Here is a 21,361-nt window from a genome sequence, read left to right on the forward strand (position 1 = left end):
CTCCCTCCCTCTCTCTCTCTCTCTCTCTCTCTCTCTCTCTCTCTCAAAAATAAACAAACATTTAAAAAAAATTAAAAAAAAAAAAAGAACTAGCCTATTCTCAGCTGAAGGACAAAAGAATGGGCTCTTCACAATCCAGACACTGAAGCTCTGTCCCCAACCCTGTTCCACCTACCAGACAGTCCCATTTTTCTGACAGTTAAGTAGAGAGATAAAGGGGCCACTCTGAAACCCCATCCTCAGAGTTGAGTATATGAAATCTTTGAAGATGGAGCATAGAGAGAAAAGGACTTGTTCTAGTCATTTTCAGCGGTGCTTGGAAAACTGTAAGTGCTCAATAAATGATTGTTGAAAGAAATGAGCAAGGTGTGCTCAGGGGTGATAAAGATAGGAGAAAGAAATACTCATTCACCACTGGGGGGAGTGATGCATCCTTTCTGAAGGATGCAGTGGTGCCGCCTATAACCTTAAAAATGTGCAGAACTTTTGACCTAGAAATTCTATTTCTAGGAGTTTATCCGAAGGAAATAGACCATGGAAGTGCACAATATCTTATTTCCAAGAATGGTCATTTCAGGGTTGTTTTTAACATTGCAAAAATAACGAAGGCAACCTACATGTCCAACAGTAGGGGATTAATTAAATGAATAGCAAAACATTCAGGGGATGGAAGACTACATAGATGTTTCCTGTGATGCTGTCTAGGAATGACATGTGACTCTACTTATGATATGCCACCAGTGAGTAGAGCAAGTTATAAAAAAGCAAGTACTTGATGAAAAAAAAATATATTCATGCACACTGAAAAGCTCTGGAAATATATAGGCCAAAGTATTGAAAAATGTTTTTCTGTAGATGATAGATGATACATGGTGGTGATTTTTTTCTTTCTACTTTTCTATGTTAAAAGTTTTTCTAGAATAAACAAGTTATTTTTATAATAATCCAAATGTTTAAGAATGATTGACAGGGGCATGTATACCTGGTCATTTTACACTGAGACACGCACATATCCACATCATGTATGTAGCCCTTTAGATGTTTGAACTCTCTGGGCTACTTAATAATAATGATACAGAAATATCTAATATTTAATAAACATGAACACTAAGTATGTAAGGTACTATATTAAGCTCTTTTCATATTTGCCTCTTAAAACTTCGTAGCAACTCTGGGAGAGAAGTTCTACATCTCTCTCCATTTCCCACCTGAGGAAACTGAGGCACGGGCATGAGTGACCCAGGGCCTTCCAGCTGCTGAGGGGTGGGGGCAGGACTCGAAGGCAGGCAGGATGTCTGTAGAATCCCCACTTTCAACCTCCTTGCTACACTGCTTTCAGCAAAAGAAAATCCTAGCCAGATTGTGAAATTCTAAGATTGAACCACAAGGTATTAAGAAATCACATTAATAATAATTTTGAGAGCCCCAAATTAAACTAGATTCACATTTTTATGTGAGTATGTGTGTGAGTTCTTGTCAGGACAAAAAAAAAAAACCAAAAAAAAAACAATGAGGGAACTAAAGTGTCTTGAAAAGATTCCTTTTTATAATTAAGCCTTCCTTGCCTGCTCTCTGTTACCCACGCTGACACATTACAGCAATAAACAGCGAGCAACACAGCGGCTCCTGTATTATGTCAGGGTGTGAACGATGAGAGATGGCACCCCGACAGCTCTGAGGACGCATCAGTGTTTTTCTGGGTCCCGCTTGCACATCTTGAAGTTGCCCACTGCATTGGAGAGCCACTCGGATAAATATATTCTTTGTCGCTGAGTGACATCTATAGTTTCAATATCTCCCTGAAGCAATTCGGAGGAAATTGGGCCTTAAGGGTGGACAGATGGAGGAAAATCTTCTCTGCCATCCCTGCTGATCCCTGCTATGAGTCATCTCCCTTTGATCAAACCGGAGCTGCCACTGAGGAGAGGCAGCTCTTCGAGCACCTTGTTTGGGGCAGCCTCTTCTGGAAAGTGGGCTTTCTGTAACCAGAAGTAAAGGGTCAAAGGCTGTGTTTGGGAACGGGGAAAAGTATGGCTGCGGACTTGCCAGGGGGAAGCATTCATGGGCCCAGAGGAAGAAAGTGTGAAGGAAGCAGAGAAGGAGGGCTTCAAATCCTGACGTTCATCCTCACTGGCCACCCTTGTTGGACAAGGCACTCTTCTCTCTGAGCTTCAGTTTCTTCGTCTACAGAATGCGAGAAATGCTTGTCTCCTAGCTTCCCTTCCCTTCTGTACTCACCTCTCCCCTCCTTTCCTTTCTGTCTCCTCCTCCTTCCCCCCTTCCCCTCCCCCCTCCTCCCCCTCCTCCTTCTCATCTGCCTTCTTCTCTCTCTCTCTTTTTCTTCTAATTCAAGTAAAAGAATCTGTGGAGGTGTGTAAAATGCCACGTACGATGAAGACAGTGTCGGGCAGTATATGTTCATGCTTATGGCTCAGGGCTCTGGAATCCAGCAAAGACAAAAGCATGGTAGACTGAAGGAACTCTGTGATACTCTTCTCACTGAGAGGTCATGTCTATGTCCCTGCCCTGGGTCTGGCCGGGCTCTCTGACAGGCTTGAAGCGATGCTGTGCCAGCTGCGGGCCCAGGCCTCGGGCAGCTTCCACCTGCTCCCTCAGCACATTCTGAGCCCCAGGCTGTCATGGGAAAGTGCTGTTACCCTGAGATGGCTGCACCGGAGCGATCACATCTCTTCCCTCCGGGTGGCGGTCCTAGCTGAGCCACCCAGCCTCCCAGCCAAGGCACCGGTCATGAGACAGAAGCTGTCCCAGACCCTCCAGATGAACTCCCCCACCAGCTACATACTCAGAGTGACCCCAGTCCACATTGCATGGAGCTGACCCCTGCCCAGATGGTTGTTGTTTTAAGCTGTTACGTTTTGGGGGTAATTTGTTACACAGCGTGGATAAAGCACCAGGGTTCAAGTCCCTCCTTTACCACATACTAACCGGCAGTTTGATCTTCAGATATTACCTCTCTAAGCTTCAGTCCCCTCAACTTTAAATGGGGACAGGAACAGTCCCTGCCTTATAGGAGCTTAGCAAAGGTTAAATGGGACAACTCCAGCAAGGTGCTTGAAGCAGAGCCTAGTGTATAGTAAGTGTTCCGAAATGCTAACTATCACTGTGACTATTCTTTCCCCCAGACGTCGCCATCAGGGTAACAAAGAAGCAATAAAGGAAAACTCAGCCCAGGTGCATTGTAGGGCAGTGGGCCCTGGGCAGCCGTCTATTTTCCCCAATAAATAGAATTGTCTTAATCATACTTAATCCTGTTCTCAGGAAGGTATTTAAAATTGGAACAGTCATTTGTTTGATTTCCTCTGAAACAGTTGCCCTAATGAACCCGTATCATTTGCAAGGGAATTAAGAGACTCTTCTCTGTCCTTAGCTCACAGAATGCCCCACCTCCTCCCTCCTGTAGGATGTGTTAGTGCACGTGTGTGGGGCTGTTGGCACAGCTTCCGTCTTGTTTTTCTTCCTCCCTGTGCTCCAGGGACTGTTCTTTGAGGGGAACCGTGTCTTCCGACTTCTAGCTGCAGGTGGGCACCTGGGACCCCACCTCCCGTGGTAATGCCTGCTTCCTCCTGAGTCAACTCACGGCCAGCCGTAGCCTCCTTTTACTACTGATTGTAAATCTTAGAAACCGAGGGTGTTACATCAGGCTGTTTCACTGGGTAGTTTTGGAGAAGGTGGGGCCTGTGCTATTCAGGAGTCTGGGACTAAGGGAGAGGCAACAGCAAAACACTGTTGAAAAATCAAACACCGTGAGCATTGGGGTCATTAATCAATTAAACACATATCCCTCGAGCACTCTCCAAGTGCCCAGCACCGGGCTCGGCCTGGCTCTAGAAATGTTTGCATCTGATGCTGTGTGCCTGTGCCTAAACATGATCTGATATCCACCCAGCAGAATGTGCAGAATGTGTAGAGCAAAAGCAAAAGAGACTCAAGTCTCAATGAGTCCGTAAAGCAACTGGAACTCTCCTCCACTGTGGTGGGAGTATAAATAGGTGTAGCCACTTTGGAAAGCAGGACTTGTGCTCACCCAGAGTGGGACTCGAGCTCACCCAAGGCAGGACTCGAAGTCACGAACCGTGAGCCAAAGTCAGATGCTTAAATGACTGAGCCATCCAGGCGCCCCATGGCCACACCATTTTTAAGAGCCACCGACCGGCAGCAGCCCAGACGTTCAGCTGCGGAACAGACATCCATCCCATGGAGTTCATGCTGCATCCAGAGTAAACAAACTAGTGTGCACGCGACCGTGAGGTGCATCTGACAGACACGGTACCAGAGGAAGCAGATTATGGGCAGAGGAGTAAATACCACACGATTCCGTTTATGTGCATCTTAGCACAGGCAAGATGAGTTTATGGTCTAAGTCAGGGCAGTGCTTGCCCTTGGGAGTTAGTGGGTGGGAAGAACAGGAGAGGGGCTCTTGGGGGAGCTGATAATGATGTTCTGTGTCTTGGAATCTGCAGCTGAGCTACTGGTTACATGGATGTGTGTGGTTATATGGATGGTGAAATCTATCCAGCTGGTAATGTGTACCCTAATAATGTATCCTTTTTTTTTTTTTTAAGTTTCTTTATTTATTTTGAGAGAGAGAGAGAGACAGAGCATATGAGTAGAGGAGGGGCAGGGAGAGAGAGAGAGAGAGAGAGAGAGAGAGACAGAATCCCAAGCAGGCTCCACACTGTCATTGCAGAGCCCAATGTGAGGCTCAGACTCATGAACCATGAGATCATGACCTGAGCCAAAGTCAAGAGCCAGATGCTTAACTGACTGAGCCACCCAGGCGCCCCTCTATACTTTTTTTTAATGTACATCTTAATGAAAGGTTAGAAACACATTAGCCAACTTTGATCAATTTGTTTTGCCTCTTTAAGCTCAGTTTCCTTACCTATAAAATAAGGATAATATAGGCTGCGTCTTAGGGCTATTGCTATACAGAGTTGTTTTTTTTTTTTTAATTTTTTTTTTTAATGTTTATTTATTTTTGAGACAGAGAGAGACAGAGCATGAGCGGGGGAGGGTCAGAGAGAGGGAGACACAGAATCTGGAACGGGCTCCAGGCTCTGAGCTGTCAGCACAGAGCCCGACACGGGGCTCAAACTCACGGACTGCGAGATCATGACCTGAGCTGAAGTCGGACGCTCAACCGACTGAGCCACCCAGGCGCCCCTGCTCTACAGAGTTTTAATGAAGGTGAACACTATAAGGAATGACCTAAACATGTTAGGTGCTTCATAAATTATGGCTATTGTCATTGTTAGTATTTTTGCTACGAATACTTCCTTTTTCTTAGTGTTAGATTCCTCTGAGTGCCCTTTTTAAAAGCAATCTAGGGAAAATGTCATTATTCCTCAGCTGAGAAAGAAATTTATAAAACCAGCCCTAAAAAAGGTCTTTCTGCGGGCTGAAGTTGTTTCATGATAGGTGTCATGTCGCCACAGAAAATGAAAAATAGCCTCCTCCTTTGAGAATGAGTGCGCATTTTCTTTCTATGCTCTTCAAATCCCCTTTCCTAAATGTACTCTGAGGGTAAAACTTTGGGGAGAGAATGTCATAGCACCTGGAAGAAATTTCCACCCCCTGTCCTTTCTCCACACATTTAGAGAACGTGACTGAGAGCAGATTCTTCAATTCCTCAGGAACCAAGAACATGTTGTAATGAAGTTCATACCTCTTGGCCAGAATTTTCCCTCACTTTCACGGGGCCGTGTGTCGTGAAAGGGTTCAGCAGGGCAGGCCATGCTCTACCATGGTCTAAACTCGATCTTCAGCCCCTGGAGAAATGCGCCCCATGCTTCACTGCTGGGAGCAAGTCTAAAGCTTTTACACTGTGGATATTACATTTCATCAACTTAGAAAGTGTAATCCCGGAATTAGCCATTGGCGGCTGAAAAGCAGACCAGCTGGTCACAGCTGAGAGAGGAGAAAGACCGTGTTGGGGACATGGGCTCTGCATCGCTGAGAGACCCAAGGAAGCATCACTACAGGCCTCAGTCCTCGCTGGGAAGGGATGGCTCTGGTTCCAGAAACTCTGAGAGTCGAACCGGGCTGAAGGCAGGGGTGGCCTCGGCAGGATCTGAGATAGAGATGCCTGAATATTCTGCTGATACACTTTGACAGACGTGACTCCGGTGTCCAGGCAAGGTTAATGTGGTTTAGTCACAGAGTGAGAGAGGGAAGATGCTTCTCGACCCCTCTGGGACACCAGCCATCTCACTCTTCCTTACAGAGTTGTGACTTGAGGGGCCTCACCTTTGTGGCCTCAAGGAATCGCTCTGACAGTTCCAGGCTCTTACCGCCAACACAGGAGCAGGACAGATGAGCTCAGAAAGTGCCTAACTGTGTTTGTGAGGGCAAAGAGAGACCAGAATTCTTATGTTTTATGGGTGGTATGGTGTTACCAGAGGCCAGTTTGATAGTATGAATTAAGTCTTTAAAAAGTGTGGCCCCGGGAGTTGCCGAGTGGCTCAGCTTGTTAAGCGTCCAACTTTTATTTTGTTTTTAATGTTTTTTTCTGAAAGAGAGAGAGAGAGAGAGAGAGAGAGAGAGAGAGAGTATGTGTGTGTGCAAGCAGGGAGAGGCAAAGAGAGAAAGGGAGACACAGAATCTGAAACAATCTCCAGGCTCTGAGCTGTCAGCACAGAGCCCAACGCAGGGCTTGAACTCACAAACCGTGAGATCATGACCTGAGCCAAAGTTGGAAACTTAACCAACTGAGCCATCCAGGTGCCCCTCCCACAGAAGTCTCTTCTTTAGAGAACTTAACGTAAGAGCAAATGCTTCCATTTATCTGTTGTTTTGTATTTGATATTTTGTCATTATTATTATTACTTTTTTAAAAAGTATTTATTGAGAGGAGGAAGAGAAAAAGGGAGAAAAAAAACATGTGAGTGGGGGGTGGGCAGAGACAGAGGGAGGGGAGAGAGAATCCCAAGGAGGCACCACACAGCCAGTGCAGAGCCCAATGTGGGGCTTGAACCCATGAACTGTGAGATCATGACCTGAGCCAAAGTTGGACACTCAAGCCACTGAGCCACCCAGGTACCCCAAGCCACCCAGGTACTCAAACTCCTGCTTAGGTCATGATTTCAAAGTCGTGAGATTGAGCCCCGAGTGGAGATCTTAGCTGAGCGTGTAGACTGCTTCAGACTCTCTCTCTCTCTCTCTCTCTCTCTCTCTCTCTCTCTCTCTCTCCTCTCCCTCTGCCTCTCCCCTACTTGCTCTCTCTCACTCTCTCTCAAAAAAAAATTTAATAAAAAATAAAATAAAATAAAAATGTAGTCCTTGTGACCTTAGGAACTTATCCTAAGTTTTGACTAATGAGCAGTGATATTTAGTGACATTTCAGTTCACTTAATATTTGGTAAGTGCCTGGTAAGTGACTGAGCCTTTGTAGGTGCCAGGCACCCCGCTGAGACTTCCCCAGGGTCCCCATTTTACAGACGGGAAACTGAGGTCCTTAGCAGTTAATCAACCGCCCAAAGTTATAGAACTAATTAGTGGAGCTGGGTTTGAAGCCAGTGGACCTGACGTGACGGCGTAAACTGGGGACCATTTGGTCTCAGAACTTTCTGCACTGCAAGTGAGGCCGACACAGCAAAATCTATCCACGCCCGTCGTTACTGAGGGAAAAGCACAGGGCACCACAGGACCGGTCAATGTGAGTGTTCCCACAATCGTTGGTCATCAGCCGGCCAGAAAGGAAGTAACCTGAATGTCTGACAGGATTTGGCTAAAGAACATTATGTCCATCCTTTGGAATACTGACTGACAGGAAAATGAATGTCATGGGGCTATGTTTATTGACATGGTGAGATGTTCCTGTCACATTATTAAAGAGAAAATGGTGACTTTGGTATAAGAAAAAGAAATCTGTGTGTGCGTGCCCACGCGCCCATGTGTGTAGGCTTAGAAACAACACATTACCAGTTATTTTCTCCAGGTTTGGGGATTATTTATAGTTTTTTTTTTTTTCTTTCCATCTCTGACCTTTCTGATTTGGGGGGGTAATTAGCATGTTTTACACATCTAATTGGAATAACAAGCTATTTCCATTTGAGGAAAAAATAGCTGCTGCCTCTTCAGACACACAGATGGCTCGGTGGCACACGAGTGTCTTATTCCTTGTTTCTTACCCCAGGGCAAGGAGCTGCCTGCAGGTGACGGAGGCTGCTCCGTGTGCTTGTCCATCCAAGGTGCTCCAAGGATCACCTGCATCTTCCGCATCTGAATCATCCAGGCTGCTTGTCAAATCGCCCAGGGCTTCCTGGACTCCACCCTCATATTAGTGAGAAGTCACATTTATTGAACATGTATTGTGTGCTGGACACTGTTCTAAGGGCTTTACACGTAATCATTTTATCCTCCCGAACCTTAAGGTATGGCCACGATTGTACTCATTTCCCTGACAAGAAGGCTGAGGCACAGAGGGTTAACTGGTGTGGTCCAAGTTCCAGAGCTGCAGGTGGCAGAGGGGACGCCAGGCCCTGCTCTTGGCCCCAGGCCCCAACTCGAAGTCACTACCCTTGGAGCGTAGGGGCTCAGGAATCGGGATTTTTAGTAAGTTGCCAAGGGATCTGTGTGGACACCAAAGTGAAGTAACTGCTGCTCTGAAGAGCCTTTCACCTCAGAACCACCTGCATTGTTTTGGGTTAAGAAACAGCTGACCCATTTACCCCACTTCAGCCATGAAAGGACTTTCTCTCTTTGGAATCTTTAGAACAAAATTGTCAGTTGGAGGTTCTTGGCTATGGCCAAGTCATCAGATGTAAAAAGGAGATAAGATTTGACAACCCAGTAGCCTAATCGTCTGTGCTGCTTCCTCCCTTCTTCATTCCTTTCAAATACATTCTTCTTCAGAGCCCCATTTCTAAAATGTTGAGGACGTGGGGCGTCTGGATGGCTCAATTGGTTGAATGTCTGCCTCTTGATTTCTGCCCAGGTCATGATCCCAGGATCGTGGGATTGAGCCCTGCGCTGGGCTCCTCACTGAGTGTGGAGCCTGCTTGGGATTCTCTCTGCCTCTCCCTCTGCCCCTTTCCTCTTCTCCCTCTCTTTCTCTAAAATAAAATAAAATAAAGTAAAATAAAATAAAATAAAATAAAATAATAGTATAAAATGTTGAGGTCTTGGGCTACTCTCCCTGAAGTTAGGATGTGGAGGGGCTGTGTATGCAGAGCCCATCTGGATGCTTTTTCTGTCTCCAGGGATGCTTGGAAATACTGTTTGGAAAGCCAGGGATGTCTAAAGAGTGGAGACCAGCATTGCCCATGGACATTCAGACTTGGTTTCCTAACTCCTACTTCGAAAAAAAATTTTTTTTTTTAAAATCTTTTGAGGGAGAGAGAGCAAGAGGGTATGTGCATGTGTGTAGGCAGGGGAGGGGCAGAGAAAGAGGGAGGGAGAGAATCAGTCAGGCTCCATGCTCAGCACAGAACCTGACCTCAGGACCCCTCACCATCATGAGATCATGGCTTGAGCCAAAATCAAGAGTCAGACGCTCAACCAACTGAGCCATCCAGGCGCCCCTCCTGCCTCCTACTCCAAGCTGGTGTTGCTCCTTGAGGTTGTCCTGATGTGTTAAGACCCCCACTGGCTCAAATGGTGATTGCGTATCTTGGCAGAGTAGCTGTGTTCAAGTATCAACCCTAAACTGAATGGCACAATTTCAGGGGCCCCATTCACATCGGGTGAACGGAGTTGGCCTCTGGAGGCAGTTCACATGCATTACAAAGTGGATGGTGAAACGCCGAGGACCTACCCAACCTCCTCCATTTTGGAATCAAGGTGAAGGTCCTGGTGGCTGAATTGCTCCCAAAGGAGCCCGTCAGCCTCAAGCAGTGGAAATGCTGGCCCTCAAACGCAAGTCTTCTCCACCTGAGGTGGCAAACCACAGCAATGACCCTTCCTCTTAGCCATGTTCGCCCAGTGCTTGCTATGGAAGTTGCAAGTCTTGTGCTGGACACAAGACCAGGGCACCGGCAGTGTGGTCAGTGAGGATGGATGAGAGACTCGGTCCCTTTGCTTGGGGCTGGAGAACAGGGCCTGAGGACCCCTGATGAGCAAAAGTGTGCCATTGCAGATCATGTCTGGATGATAGACTGTGCCTGTCAGCATATTCACTATGTGTATCACCTTTGGTGTTCCCCTGGGCCCTCTGAGGTAGCTCTCGCAGATTTTTATTAAAATCTGCTAATAAAGTCTGTCAGATTTTATTATTCTCACTTCAGAGATGAGGAAACTGAGGCTCAGAGCCTTGTTTGAGACCACGTAGCTAGGAAGAGACAGTGGCACTAGGGTTTTCTCCGTTCTGAGTTTGTGAATGATGCCAGAGAACAAACATCCCTGGGCCAGATTAGGAGACAGCAGAGGGTGGTTTCTCTATCCAAGGACGTGTAAGTTCCATGTTTCCTGGAGGGTTTCTTCCATGTACGGCTCCTCTCAGCTGCACCAATGACTTGCATGGGGCTGAGAGTTCTTTTTAACTGCCACCACCTCAAGGCCTGACTTGTCCACTCCAATTCACGCAGGCAATGAAGGAAATAAGAAGAAAAGAAAACACTCCTGCACAGGAAAGAAATCACAGTCTTTCTCCAGAACTAAAGGCTTTTGCAGGAGTGCAAGAAAAAAACAAAAACAAAAAACAACAACTCTGATCATTCTTGGTAGCTTCTGACCAAATTAGTATACTGAAAGAATGGATGAAAGAGTAAGGGATGTGTCAGAGAGAAAGGAAATCCGTGGGCTCCCCTAGTGAGTGGCTGCTCCCTGCTATGTCTGGGAAGTCAAGGGGTAATGGAGGAGTCTAGTTGGAAAACATAGCCATTTTCTTTCCAGTGTTAGCTTGAACCACACCACCCCAAGGAGACTTCTTAGACTCTAGACCAGACTGGCCCCTCTATCTCATGTGTTCTGCCCGTCCTCTGCATTTGACCTTTGTAACTCAGATTATACTTGTAACTTGTAACTTGTTCAGCACCTGCCTCCCCGATTTGACTTTGAACTCCATAAGTGCAGAAGCTGGGTCTGTATTGTTCCACACTTGTATCACTTGGGAATCTTTTGTTTGCAAAGAACAGAAAACCCACCCAAGCTGGGTTAAGCAAGAAGGGACATTTTTTTTTTTTTTTTTTTTTTCCTGCCCAAGTCTAGAGTTGGCTCTGGGAAAGCCCGGATTCAGGGTTTCTGAATATATAGATTTGTTCTCTCAACCACTCTTTATTCCATTTGATTTTCCTTCTTGTGATGGTTTTATTTTCAGGCTCCTCATGATGCCAAGATAGCTGTCACAACTCTTGCCTAGGACACTTTCAGTGAGTAAGTACCTCTTCCTAGCAACTAACGCAATATTCTCAGGACTAATTCTGATTGGCTTGGCTTGAGTAGTATGCTTATCCCTGAACCAATCACTGTAGTCCAAAGGGCTTGGTGTTTTCTGATTGGCTAGTGTCACACACATAGCACATTGTCCGCCCCAAAGCCATTCCCTCCTCTTCCTTGCTAAGAAAAACCCATCAGGTATAAAGCAGGTGGGCAAGATGCTCAGGAAAAGTCACCTCCTCAATCCAAGAAACCGTTTACAGTAATCCTGTCTTCTTGGCGATGATTTGTTTAAAAGCGTGCACTGACCCACTTTGGCAAAGAGGACGTGATGCAAAGTGTATTGGAGGCCTCCAGGAGAAATCTTCCTTGCTCTGAAGTTAGATCTGTAGGTGGTACTACCTTCTTTCCATCCCTTCTTGCCTTTGGATATTGTGAGAGGGTGGGAAGTTTGGAGCTGCTGCAGCCTTATTGCAACCATGAGGTGAGATATTGCTGAAATATTGGGGATGGAAGAGTGGAAAATGTCTGCTCTTGGCTTCTGTGGTGTTTCACTTCTACTGGCCTGCACCTGTGATTTTTTTTTGAAGGACTGTCCACAGGTTTTTGGAGCTACTTTGCCTGCTCTTGTAGAGCACCAGGTTGCCTGAGATTTGTGTTCCTAGGAGGGCAGACCATACCAATAACTGATGCAGAGGTGTGAAAGCCTGGCTCCCCTGCTTTGACTTGGGACAAATCCTGAGGCGTACTTTTCACTGCGGAGCTCCCTTCAGGACCAAGCTGAGGCTGGGACTTGCTTGAAATCAACCTTTGCTTGGCAACTTCTTCTTCCCTGTCCTACCCTCCCTCCATATCTCCCCACCAGATGCCCCCTGGGAGCATTTTCTTAATCAATCGCATGCACACAAATCGTTAGCTCCTTCTGGGGGACCTGTCGTATCACCAGGGCTTACACATCACAGCTGCTCTGTAAATATTTGTTGCCTGAGTGAATGAATACATGAATGGATGAACAAGCTGGGGAAATCACAGGCAGGTGGAATCCGAACAGGTTATTATACTAATTACAGGCTGTCTACTTTTTTTCCCTTTGCTCTGTGAAACAGGTTGGCCCCTTGGGGAATTTCCCCAAAGCTTTTGAAGCGGACAGGGTGTCTTCTCAACAGGCTCATATGCTTCCTAATTGGGCAGTCCATTAGAAGGTGAGGTCATCTCCCCAGGGAAGGAGGAGAGGCCTTATCACTCAGGATGGGGGTGGGGGGGACCTGGGGCGGGGACAAAACCTTCGTCAACATCTGCAGTGTCTGTCGTTACTGGAGCAGCCGGAGGGAATGACCATTCTGGAATGAATCAACTAAACCTTTGACCTGAACTCCAGTTTAATTCACTCTTTCCCCTCCATTAGCTGGTGTAAGGGATGAGGGAGGCAGAAGGGGAAGGATAACATATTTTATTTTTATGGCATTTTTATTCCAAATGACCCACTGGGTCAAACCCACTCTTCTTTCATGAATTATACATTAGAGGAATCCTTTTGTTTTTCTAATGGCTTTAGCTGAGTTCACCCTCTAGAAAGATATTTAAACAAAATCAGGAATTTCAATTAAAGAGTTCACCTCTTGCCATATCAACTGACATGGTTTTGATTGGGGCATCCCATAAATGAATCTCCATTAATAGAATTTTCAAGCTTCCTAGGGTGTTAGAAATCATCCAGCCCCATCACCTTATTTTATACATGGGAAGACTAAGAACCCAGAGATGGGAAATGACATGCCCAAGTTTGCACAGCCAGTGCATATCAACAGCTATTCAAAGACAGAAATGGTGGTATATTTTACTCTCTATTTCTCAGCTAGTATTCTTTTCTGCAAGTAAGCCTAGAGAAGTAATATAGTTGCCATGGCTGCAGAAAAAATTGCTCCAAAACCTCGTGGCATAAAGCAGTCACTTGTTATGCTCATAGATTCTGTGGATTGGGCACTTGACAGAGCACAATGAGGATGGCTTCTTCCTGCTCCATGGTGTCAAGGAACTCAGCTGGAAGAGCCAAGGGCTTGAGTTCATCTAAAGACTCATTCATTCACATGAGTAGAGGTTGATGCTGTCTGTCGGTTGAGACCTGTTATAGGTTGGAACGTCCATATGTGGCCTCTCCATGTGGTCAGGACTTCCTTACAAACATGGTGGGTGGGGTTCCAAAGGAAGAGTTGAGAGATGAGGCGATGGGGGGGAGAGATACATATATTGATTAATTGGTGGAAATTGTGTTGCCTTTGATGGACCAGAAAGTCACTCTGTGTTACTTCTACAACATTCTATTGGTCAAAGCAGTTCCAAAGTCCACCTAGTTTTAAGAGGAGAAAGTAGACCCCACATCTCAATAGAGTGTCAGTTACATTGTGAGAGAGTATACTGAAGGGGGTATATATTGGTGCAGCCATGTTTGGAAAATTTGCTTTGCTACAAGAGGGTTAGGGCTAGTACACATTACCTTTTGCTGAACTGTTTATTTAGGATCTGTTTTGTCTGCTAGATTATAATTTCTAAGGGGCAAGATGTGTGTCTGTTTTGTTTGCTACTATAGCTCAGTGACCACCACGGCTGTAGCCGACTCAAGGTAAGAACTTAATACATTTTTGTTTGGAAAGTGAGTGTCAAAAAGAAAGTGTTTAGTGGCTAAAAATAGACACATAGATTTCCCTTCTCCTCTTGTGAACTTTCCTTTTCATCAAGAACTTAAGTTTCATCACCATCTTCTCTAAAAAGTTGATTGGTTGATTGATTCATTCATTCGTTCATTCATTCGTGTTTGGGGACATGCAGAAAAGGTACATAACTAAGTCTTGGACCACTCTACTTGTCTAGAAGTGGTCCTGGAGGGAGTGATGGCTGGCAGAGGCGACCTGGACGATAAGCGAGAGGAAGCTGAGTGAAGAGGCAGGAGGAAGGGTGCTCCAGGCAGAGGGAACAGCCTATGCAAATTGGAGGTAGGTCATTCAGTGTGGCCAGCGTGTCGAATTTGAAAGAAGAGTGGAAAAAGGTAAGTGAGCCTAGAGGAACAAGCAGGGCCTGGGTTCAAATTTGTGTTTAGAAGGACATGTCAGAGTGCAGAGTGGATGATGGACTGGAGTGGGACAAGGTGGGAGGCTAGTTGGGACACTGTTGGCAGAAATTCTGATATGAGATGATGGGGGCCAGACTCTCAGTGGGGATGGTGAGAAGTGGGTGGATATTTCCAAGGAGTTCCAACCGATTAAATGGATGTGAGTGTGAGAGAGGCGTTGGTCTAGTTCGTGGTCTCTGGGTTAGGCAAGTGGGTGGGTGGTGGTACTAGACCCCAAGTCAAGGCACACTAGGCAAGGAGTAGCCTTGGGGGATGGCTGTGAGGAGTATTTTGGACATGATGAGTCTAAGATGCTAGGGGGGGTCACCTGGTGAAGTTTCCAGGAGGCACTTGAATTCACAAAACCAAGACTCAGAAGAGTGGTCTGAGCCGCGACTCTGGACTGGGGTGGATAAGGGGATGGAAACAGAAGCCGCAACAGTGCGTGTGTTCTCAGTGGGCGAATGAGCAAACAGAGGAGCAAAGAGCCATGGAGAAAGCAGTTGTCAAGAGGGTGGCAGTCAGTGGTACCCAGTCATCACGGAAGGAAAGGAGGACATTGGCCACAGGATTGAACAAAAGAAAAGTCATTGGCAACTTTCACAAGGACAGTCCCCCCTGAGAGAGACAGGAAGAAACCAGATGACAGAGTTGTGGGAGAAAGAGAGGGTGAGAGTGATGAATGAATGAATGCATGAATGAATAGCTTTCTAGTAAAGCCTTTACTTTCCTCCTTCCAGGTCTGGTAATTCTGGAAACACTGGGTTGGATTTGTCAAATAAATTCCTATAGGAGAGCCAGGAAGGATCTTTTCCATTCAGCTCTCTCTGTCCCAGAAAATAACCTATGTGTGGGTTGTCCTTGGCTTGCCTCCCTAGCAACCAGCATTTGTATTTAAATTTTTGGGGGAGGGGTGCTCTCATTTTTCAGCTATCAACACAGTTCTGTGGTCACATCTGTTGTTTTTGTCTGCACAATAGCCATTTACCATCATTTGGCTAATAGCATCCCAATCTGGAGAGGGCTGACCCCTTATCCTTGGTTCCACGGGTGGCACATGTCCCAAGCCCAATCGATAAGACTCAGACCTGAGATTTTTTGGAAACTCTTGGGAAAGAGAAGCACTCTTTAGACAGGGGTGGTTTCCACTGGAGAGAGCTTGCCAGCACAGAGGAAAGCAAATCCAGGGCCACAGAGAGAAAAAACAATCTTGATGACAATTCTTGGATTCCTGGATCCAGCCATGCCTGAAAACATTGAATCCCTGGATTTTTCAGTTACCTGAGCCAGTAAATTCTCCCCCTCTTTTTTTTTTTTTTCTTTTTTTTTCTTTTTGGTCAGAATGGCCTGTATAAGTTCTAATGCTGAATGAGTGGTCCCAATAGGAGTAAACTGCCAAGACATAGACGCCTCAGGGTGGGTTGGTGGAAGAGGGTTTACTCGATTTCCTCTCAGGCATTTCACTGGACATTTCAATCACCAAGTTGCTCCTGCTGGAGGAATGTCCCCTTCATTTTTGCAATCATCCCTTTCACTGTCTCGACGTGTATTCCTACCTTTTTGCTAACCCATCCATGCTCAAAGACGTTTATCTGAAATGCACAGATCCTGTGCTGGAGACCCTCTTTCACCCCCAGAGGCAACACACATGCTTATTATTTGTAACAGGAAATGCTCCCAAGAGCCCAAGTTGGGAGATGGGGCATTTGTGGAGACCCCATCAGTGTGCACTGCACTTGCTGACAGCCAGTGCCAGATTCCATGTCCCCCGCCCTCTGGCTCCACCACCCCATGTGTACAACAAGCACTGCAACGGTACAAACTCGTGTTCATTTGTTCAGAACATGAATTAATCATGCCAGGGAGATTCCCGGCCGCTGGACCACATTTTGCTGTGTTAGCAATAAACATCCCTTCATCCTGTCAACACAACCAGAAGGGAAAACAGAGGTCCAGAAGCCTCCGAGGTGATGAGGATACCCAGTGGGTCACCCATGGCAGAGGGAGGGAGTGACACATTCCTTATTTTTTCCACCTCCCTCCCTATATCAGCTGTTATCTTGGTTTCCTTCTTTTTGCTTCTGAGTATACTTCCCACCTGAAGTCTTCAGTTCCATGGATCTTGTATTTTCTGTCCAGCCTCCAGGCTGACAGCTTGCCATTGGCAGAGACCCATAGCATGACCTCTCCTGGAGAGGGTGGGGCTTGCATGTTTCGGTGCTGGGCTTGCCAGAATCACCCTGCGTTATTTCCTATCCCTGCTCATTTGGAATTAGCAGACTTAGATGGGTTCCTCCCTCTTCCTCCCTCTTTTCTTTCCTTCCTCCCTCTGACTCACTGTACTTACCTCCTCCTGTCCCCTTTCTTCCCTTCTCCTCCTCCTCTCCCTTCCTCCATCTCCTTCCCTCCTCCTCTTATGCCTTCATCTCTTCCTCTCTCTCTTCCTCCCCCCCTTAACCTTTCCTCTTTCCCTGACCCCTATATACTCTTCCTACCTGTTCATCTTCCCTACTCTCTTTCCTTCTTTTCTTGCTTCTTGTTCCTTTTCCTCCCCTTCCTCCCTCTCCCCACGACTTTCACCCTGTGGTTCCAATGCAATGAGAACGAAGGGAATAATACTGAAAAGCAGCCAGGCTCAGCCAATAAATCCTCTAATGCTTGTAATAGTTTCATGTTCTTCACATTCATCCTAGTTTAAGAGTTTAATCAATATCTTGGAATACTTGTGATTTACTCCGTGAGCTTTAATTTGAGGCATGGCAATCCCTCCCTGCCCCCCCCCCATCCTCCCTGCTTCCTTTCCTTCCTCCTTCTCTCTCTCCCTCCTCCCTTCCTTCTTTCCTTTCTTCCTCCCTTCCCCCTTCTTCTTTCCCTCCCTCTCTTCTTTCCCTTCCTCCCTCTCTCTTCCTTCTCCCTTCCTTTCCCTCTCCCTTCCTCCCTCCCTCCCTTCCTTCCTCCCTCCCTTCCTCCCTTCCTTCCCCACTCTCTTTTTTCCTTCCCTCCTCCCTCCCTTCCTTCCTCCCTCCCTTCCTTCCCCACTCTCTTTTTTCCTTCCTTCCTTCCTTCCTTCCTTCCTTCCTTCCTTCCTTCCTTCCTTCCTTCCTTTCATTTATTCAATAAATGCTTTCTAAGGGTCTATTTTGGGTCAAGCCCTGGGCTAAGTGATAGACATAATGAATAGAAACAGGGACATTATCCTTGCTCTGATGAGTTTACAGTCTGGTGTGAGAGGCAGATTTTCACTACAGATCCCACATGAATGTATTCTAATGACTTCAATGAAAGCTCTGGACTCCCATGGGGACCTAGGCAGAGGAAGTGACCCCAGCAATGGAGGTGTGGAGGCTTCCTTGAGGAGCCGATGTGAAGGATGAGTTTTCTAGGCAGAGAGAAGAGGAATGAACACACCAAGTAGAGGGAACAGAATATGCAAAGGTCTTGGGGTGGGAGGAAGAAGGGTACTTTCACCGAATTTGACAGGAATAGTGTGGCTGAGACAGGGAGTGGAAAAAATGAGCCAGAGGTTGACAGGGGTCAGATGTTCAGAGCTCTTATCTGAGGTGAGAGTTTGGATCTTTACTCCAAAAGCAAGGGGATATTATAGAATAGTTTCATCTGGAGGCGGAGATGGTCATAGTCAGTTTGGCTGTTGATGCAGTCAAGGTCAGGACAGGAGATACTTTGGGTGAGCCTTCTCTAGCCCCAGGTGAACTAGGTAGGCTGGGAAAAAGCAGATTGTGTCAGATGCAGAATTAGTCCTAGGGCCTGGATTGGCATCAGGTAACTGCTCTGGCTTCCGCAAGGGAGATCATCTTGTCTGCAGATCTCCTGTATGGGTCAGAGGACCCTGTGGGATGAGGAAGGTGGAAGGAGCATGGCTAAGAACTTTGGCCTTGGAGTCAGCCAGATATGCCTTTGCTGTTTACCAGCTATGAGACCCCAGGCAGGGGTTTGCAGCTGTTCTGAGCCTGTTTCCTCATCTGTAAAGTGATGATGATGATGATGATCATAAATGTGTTTTTTGTCTGCCTATCATCCCTTTTTCATGCTAAGTAGGAAATTGCCATTGCATGTGGTTCTGGTGGGACTGGCAATTACTGTGCCCCATCTACCCATTGGACATGTGTTCCAGGCCTAACTAATCATTGTGCCCCATGGCCCTGTCCCCAGGGATCGGCATAAAGAAGTGACCTAAGTAGGGCCAATCAGAGACCTGCCATGGGATCTGATATGGGGCTGTTGGCAAAGAGAGCCTCTCTTGGTTTTAGATTATTAGAGCATAGGCTTGAGCTACTGGTGTCCAAGTTTCCTGGGGGAACAAAAATCAGGGAGATGACTAGGGGAGGAAGAGAAGGAGAGAGAATAAGGGGTAGAGGGGAGAATAAGAGAAAGAAAGAACTCCATACCCTAGATACAACAGTCCCTGAAGCCTAGGACACCCCTTGCACTTCTCAGTTAATGAATCCATCAATGCCCATTCTGGCTTATGCCAGTTTGAGTTGGGTTTTGTCACTCACGATGGATGTGTTGTGCCCAATGCATGATGTTACTAGGTTATTGTGAGTGCTAATTTAGCTGAAGCACTAAAAGCAAATGTAAAGTGCTCAGCATGCAAAGTGCTCAGTAATCACTCACTGGGATTTTTGTTCTGGTAACAATTCATAGCTGTAAGATACATTACTAGAGTATATACTGCTTCTTACCTGTGGGGGGGGGGGGTGGCCTCATGTGGCTCCACAGAGGGCCATGTGCCACCTTAGCAATCCTGTGTAGAAGCCTCAGATAGTGACCTGAGTCCCCCTTCCCTACCTCTCCTTCTCCTTCCGAAATTTGTGACTGCTGTGTCCCTTGGGGCTTTCTTGAAGTGATGGTGGCAGCAAGAAGAGAACAAATGACCTGAAGGATGTGACTGTGTTTATATCCAACTCAAGAAATTCATTCCCCTTCTACTTCAGAGCAGCTGATTTCCCATGATCTTTTTAATGAAATGTATCAGTTATCTATTGCTGCGTAACAAAGCCCAAACTTAGCATCTGGAAGCAACCAGAGATGTATTATCTTGTGGCTTCTGTGGGTCAGGGATGCAGGGATAGCTTTGCTGGGCAGTTCTAACTCAAGGGTGCTCTGTGAAGCAGAAGTCAAACCAGTGGCCAGGGCTACTGTCATCTGAAGGCTTGAGTGGTGCTGGAGGATCCACTTACAAGATGGCCCTACTCTACTCACGTGGCTGTTGGAAGAAGACTTTAGGTCCTCCCCACAGAGCTGCTTGAGTGTCCTCATGATATGGCAGCTGGCTTCCCCCAGATTGAGTGATCCAAGAGAGAGGAAGATGGAAGCAATAGTTTTAGGGCCTCATCTTTGAAGTCACAAATGTCATTTCTGCAATATTCTTCTGATTATACAGTTCATCCCTGTTCAGGGTGGGAGAGGGTGCCCAAAGTTGTGAATACTGGGAGGCAGGGGACATTGGGGGCCATCTTGAAGGCTGGCTGCCACACCTGTGATGTGGTGTTTTTAAAAAAAATTTTTTTTAAGCTTTATTTATTTTTGAGAGAGAGAAAGACAGAGCAAGAGTGGGGGAGGAACAGAGAGAGGGAGACACAGAATCTGAAGCAGGCTCCAGGCTCTGAGCTGTCAGCACAGAGCCCGATGCAGGGCTTGAACTCATGAACCAGGAGATCGTGGCCTGAGCCGAAGTCAGACACCAACTGACTGAGCCACCCAGGTGCCCCTGTGGTGTGGTATTTTTCAAGGTCATTAAAGTTTCTTCTTAGTCTGATGGGAATTCTCTTCCTCAAGGAGGTCTTTGGATGCCCAAGATAGCATGGTGTCTTTAAGGCACCAAAACACCCCTTCTAACAACTTGTTCTTGAAAAAGCTTTTTACAGAGCTTGCGAAGAGCTCCTTCAACTAGTGAAATGACTAAACTAATTTGCTGGTCTGTAATTTCCTGGCATGCCTGGAGATTTCCTAATAAATACTAGCTTCAGGATGGCAACCTGCCAGCATTATGGCCTTCTCCTGAGCTACAAACAGGGGATGTGAAAAGCATCTTGGAGGGTTGGGAAGGCTGGTGCATTGCAGGGAGAGAGCACAGGACCTGGAGGCTGGATGTTTGGTTTTGAGAGCTGACCCTGCCTCTTACCTACTGTAACACCTACCATACCTACCAATACCTATCATATTTCAAGAGAAACACTTGCCTCTCTGTGCCTCAGTTTCTCCCTCTCGGAAGAATGGTGACACCCTGATTTCCCCTGACCCACGTGGCTATTACAAGGTTTGAGTGAAGTGATGTAGCATTTTAAGAGGGAGGTCCATGAACACTAGCACTAAGGGCTGATAACCTCAAAGGGGATTCTGTGCCGAAGTGAGTGTGGAGGACTGTATTGGAACAGTCCAACTGTTTTCCATTTCCCATGACTCCACGCAGGGCCAGAGCATGGCTGTGCTGCCAGAGCAGCCACACAGGCTTCTTACATTTGGGGTTTCATGCCCTGCAGCTGCGGTCTTGAAATTCTTCATAATTTTATCTTTGAAGTTGTGTTTTGTAAGTGAAGTTTGAGGGGACAATAGAGCATGTGCCGGAGGATTGGCATCTCAACTTTCAAGAGTGTGCCTCTTACTGTCTCCTAAACGGTGAGCTCGTAGCTGCCGTCTTCCCTCCTCTGGCTCCCCGTTCTCTGCCCTGCCCAGTAACCATGTCATCAGGGTACCCAGATCATGGAGCTCAGGACCGTGACTGGTTGGCATTGTCAGGGGGCAAGGGAGGGAGACCCAATTCTGCTGCCACCCTCTGCCCCCCACAGAGGCCTGGGCACGTGTGAAGGGAGGGCTAGGGTCAGTGCCCATCTCGTGATGTCACAGGGCAGGGAAAGGAGGCAGCTATCCGAGTGCTGGGCTGGAAGCACCATGGCACAT

At 46.7% G+C, this 21,361-nt stretch overlaps 2 long non-coding RNA genes across 3 annotated transcripts in view; one reads left to right on the top strand and one right to left on the bottom strand.

The window, feature by feature from the left end:
• The window catches only part of LOC131509902 (uncharacterized), a 60,457-nt gene that overhangs the window by 22,962 nt on the left and 16,134 nt on the right, over window positions 1-21,361 (bottom strand). The gene's annotated exons all lie outside the window — the stretch shown is intronic.
• Window positions 8,343-21,361, top strand: part of LOC131509903 (uncharacterized) — a 169,829-nt gene continuing 156,810 nt past the window's right edge. The window contains exons 1-2 of the long non-coding RNA XR_009260769.1: window positions 8,343-8,574; window positions 11,276-11,331. This is a non-coding gene — a long non-coding RNA (uncharacterized LOC131509903). The remainder of the gene's footprint in view (window positions 8,575-11,275; window positions 11,332-21,361) is intronic.

The sequence above is a fragment of the Neofelis nebulosa genome, chromosome 4, assembly GCF_028018385.1.
Source record: "Neofelis nebulosa isolate mNeoNeb1 chromosome 4, mNeoNeb1.pri, whole genome shotgun sequence".
Classification (NCBI taxonomy): domain Eukaryota; kingdom Metazoa; phylum Chordata; class Mammalia; order Carnivora; family Felidae; genus Neofelis; species Neofelis nebulosa.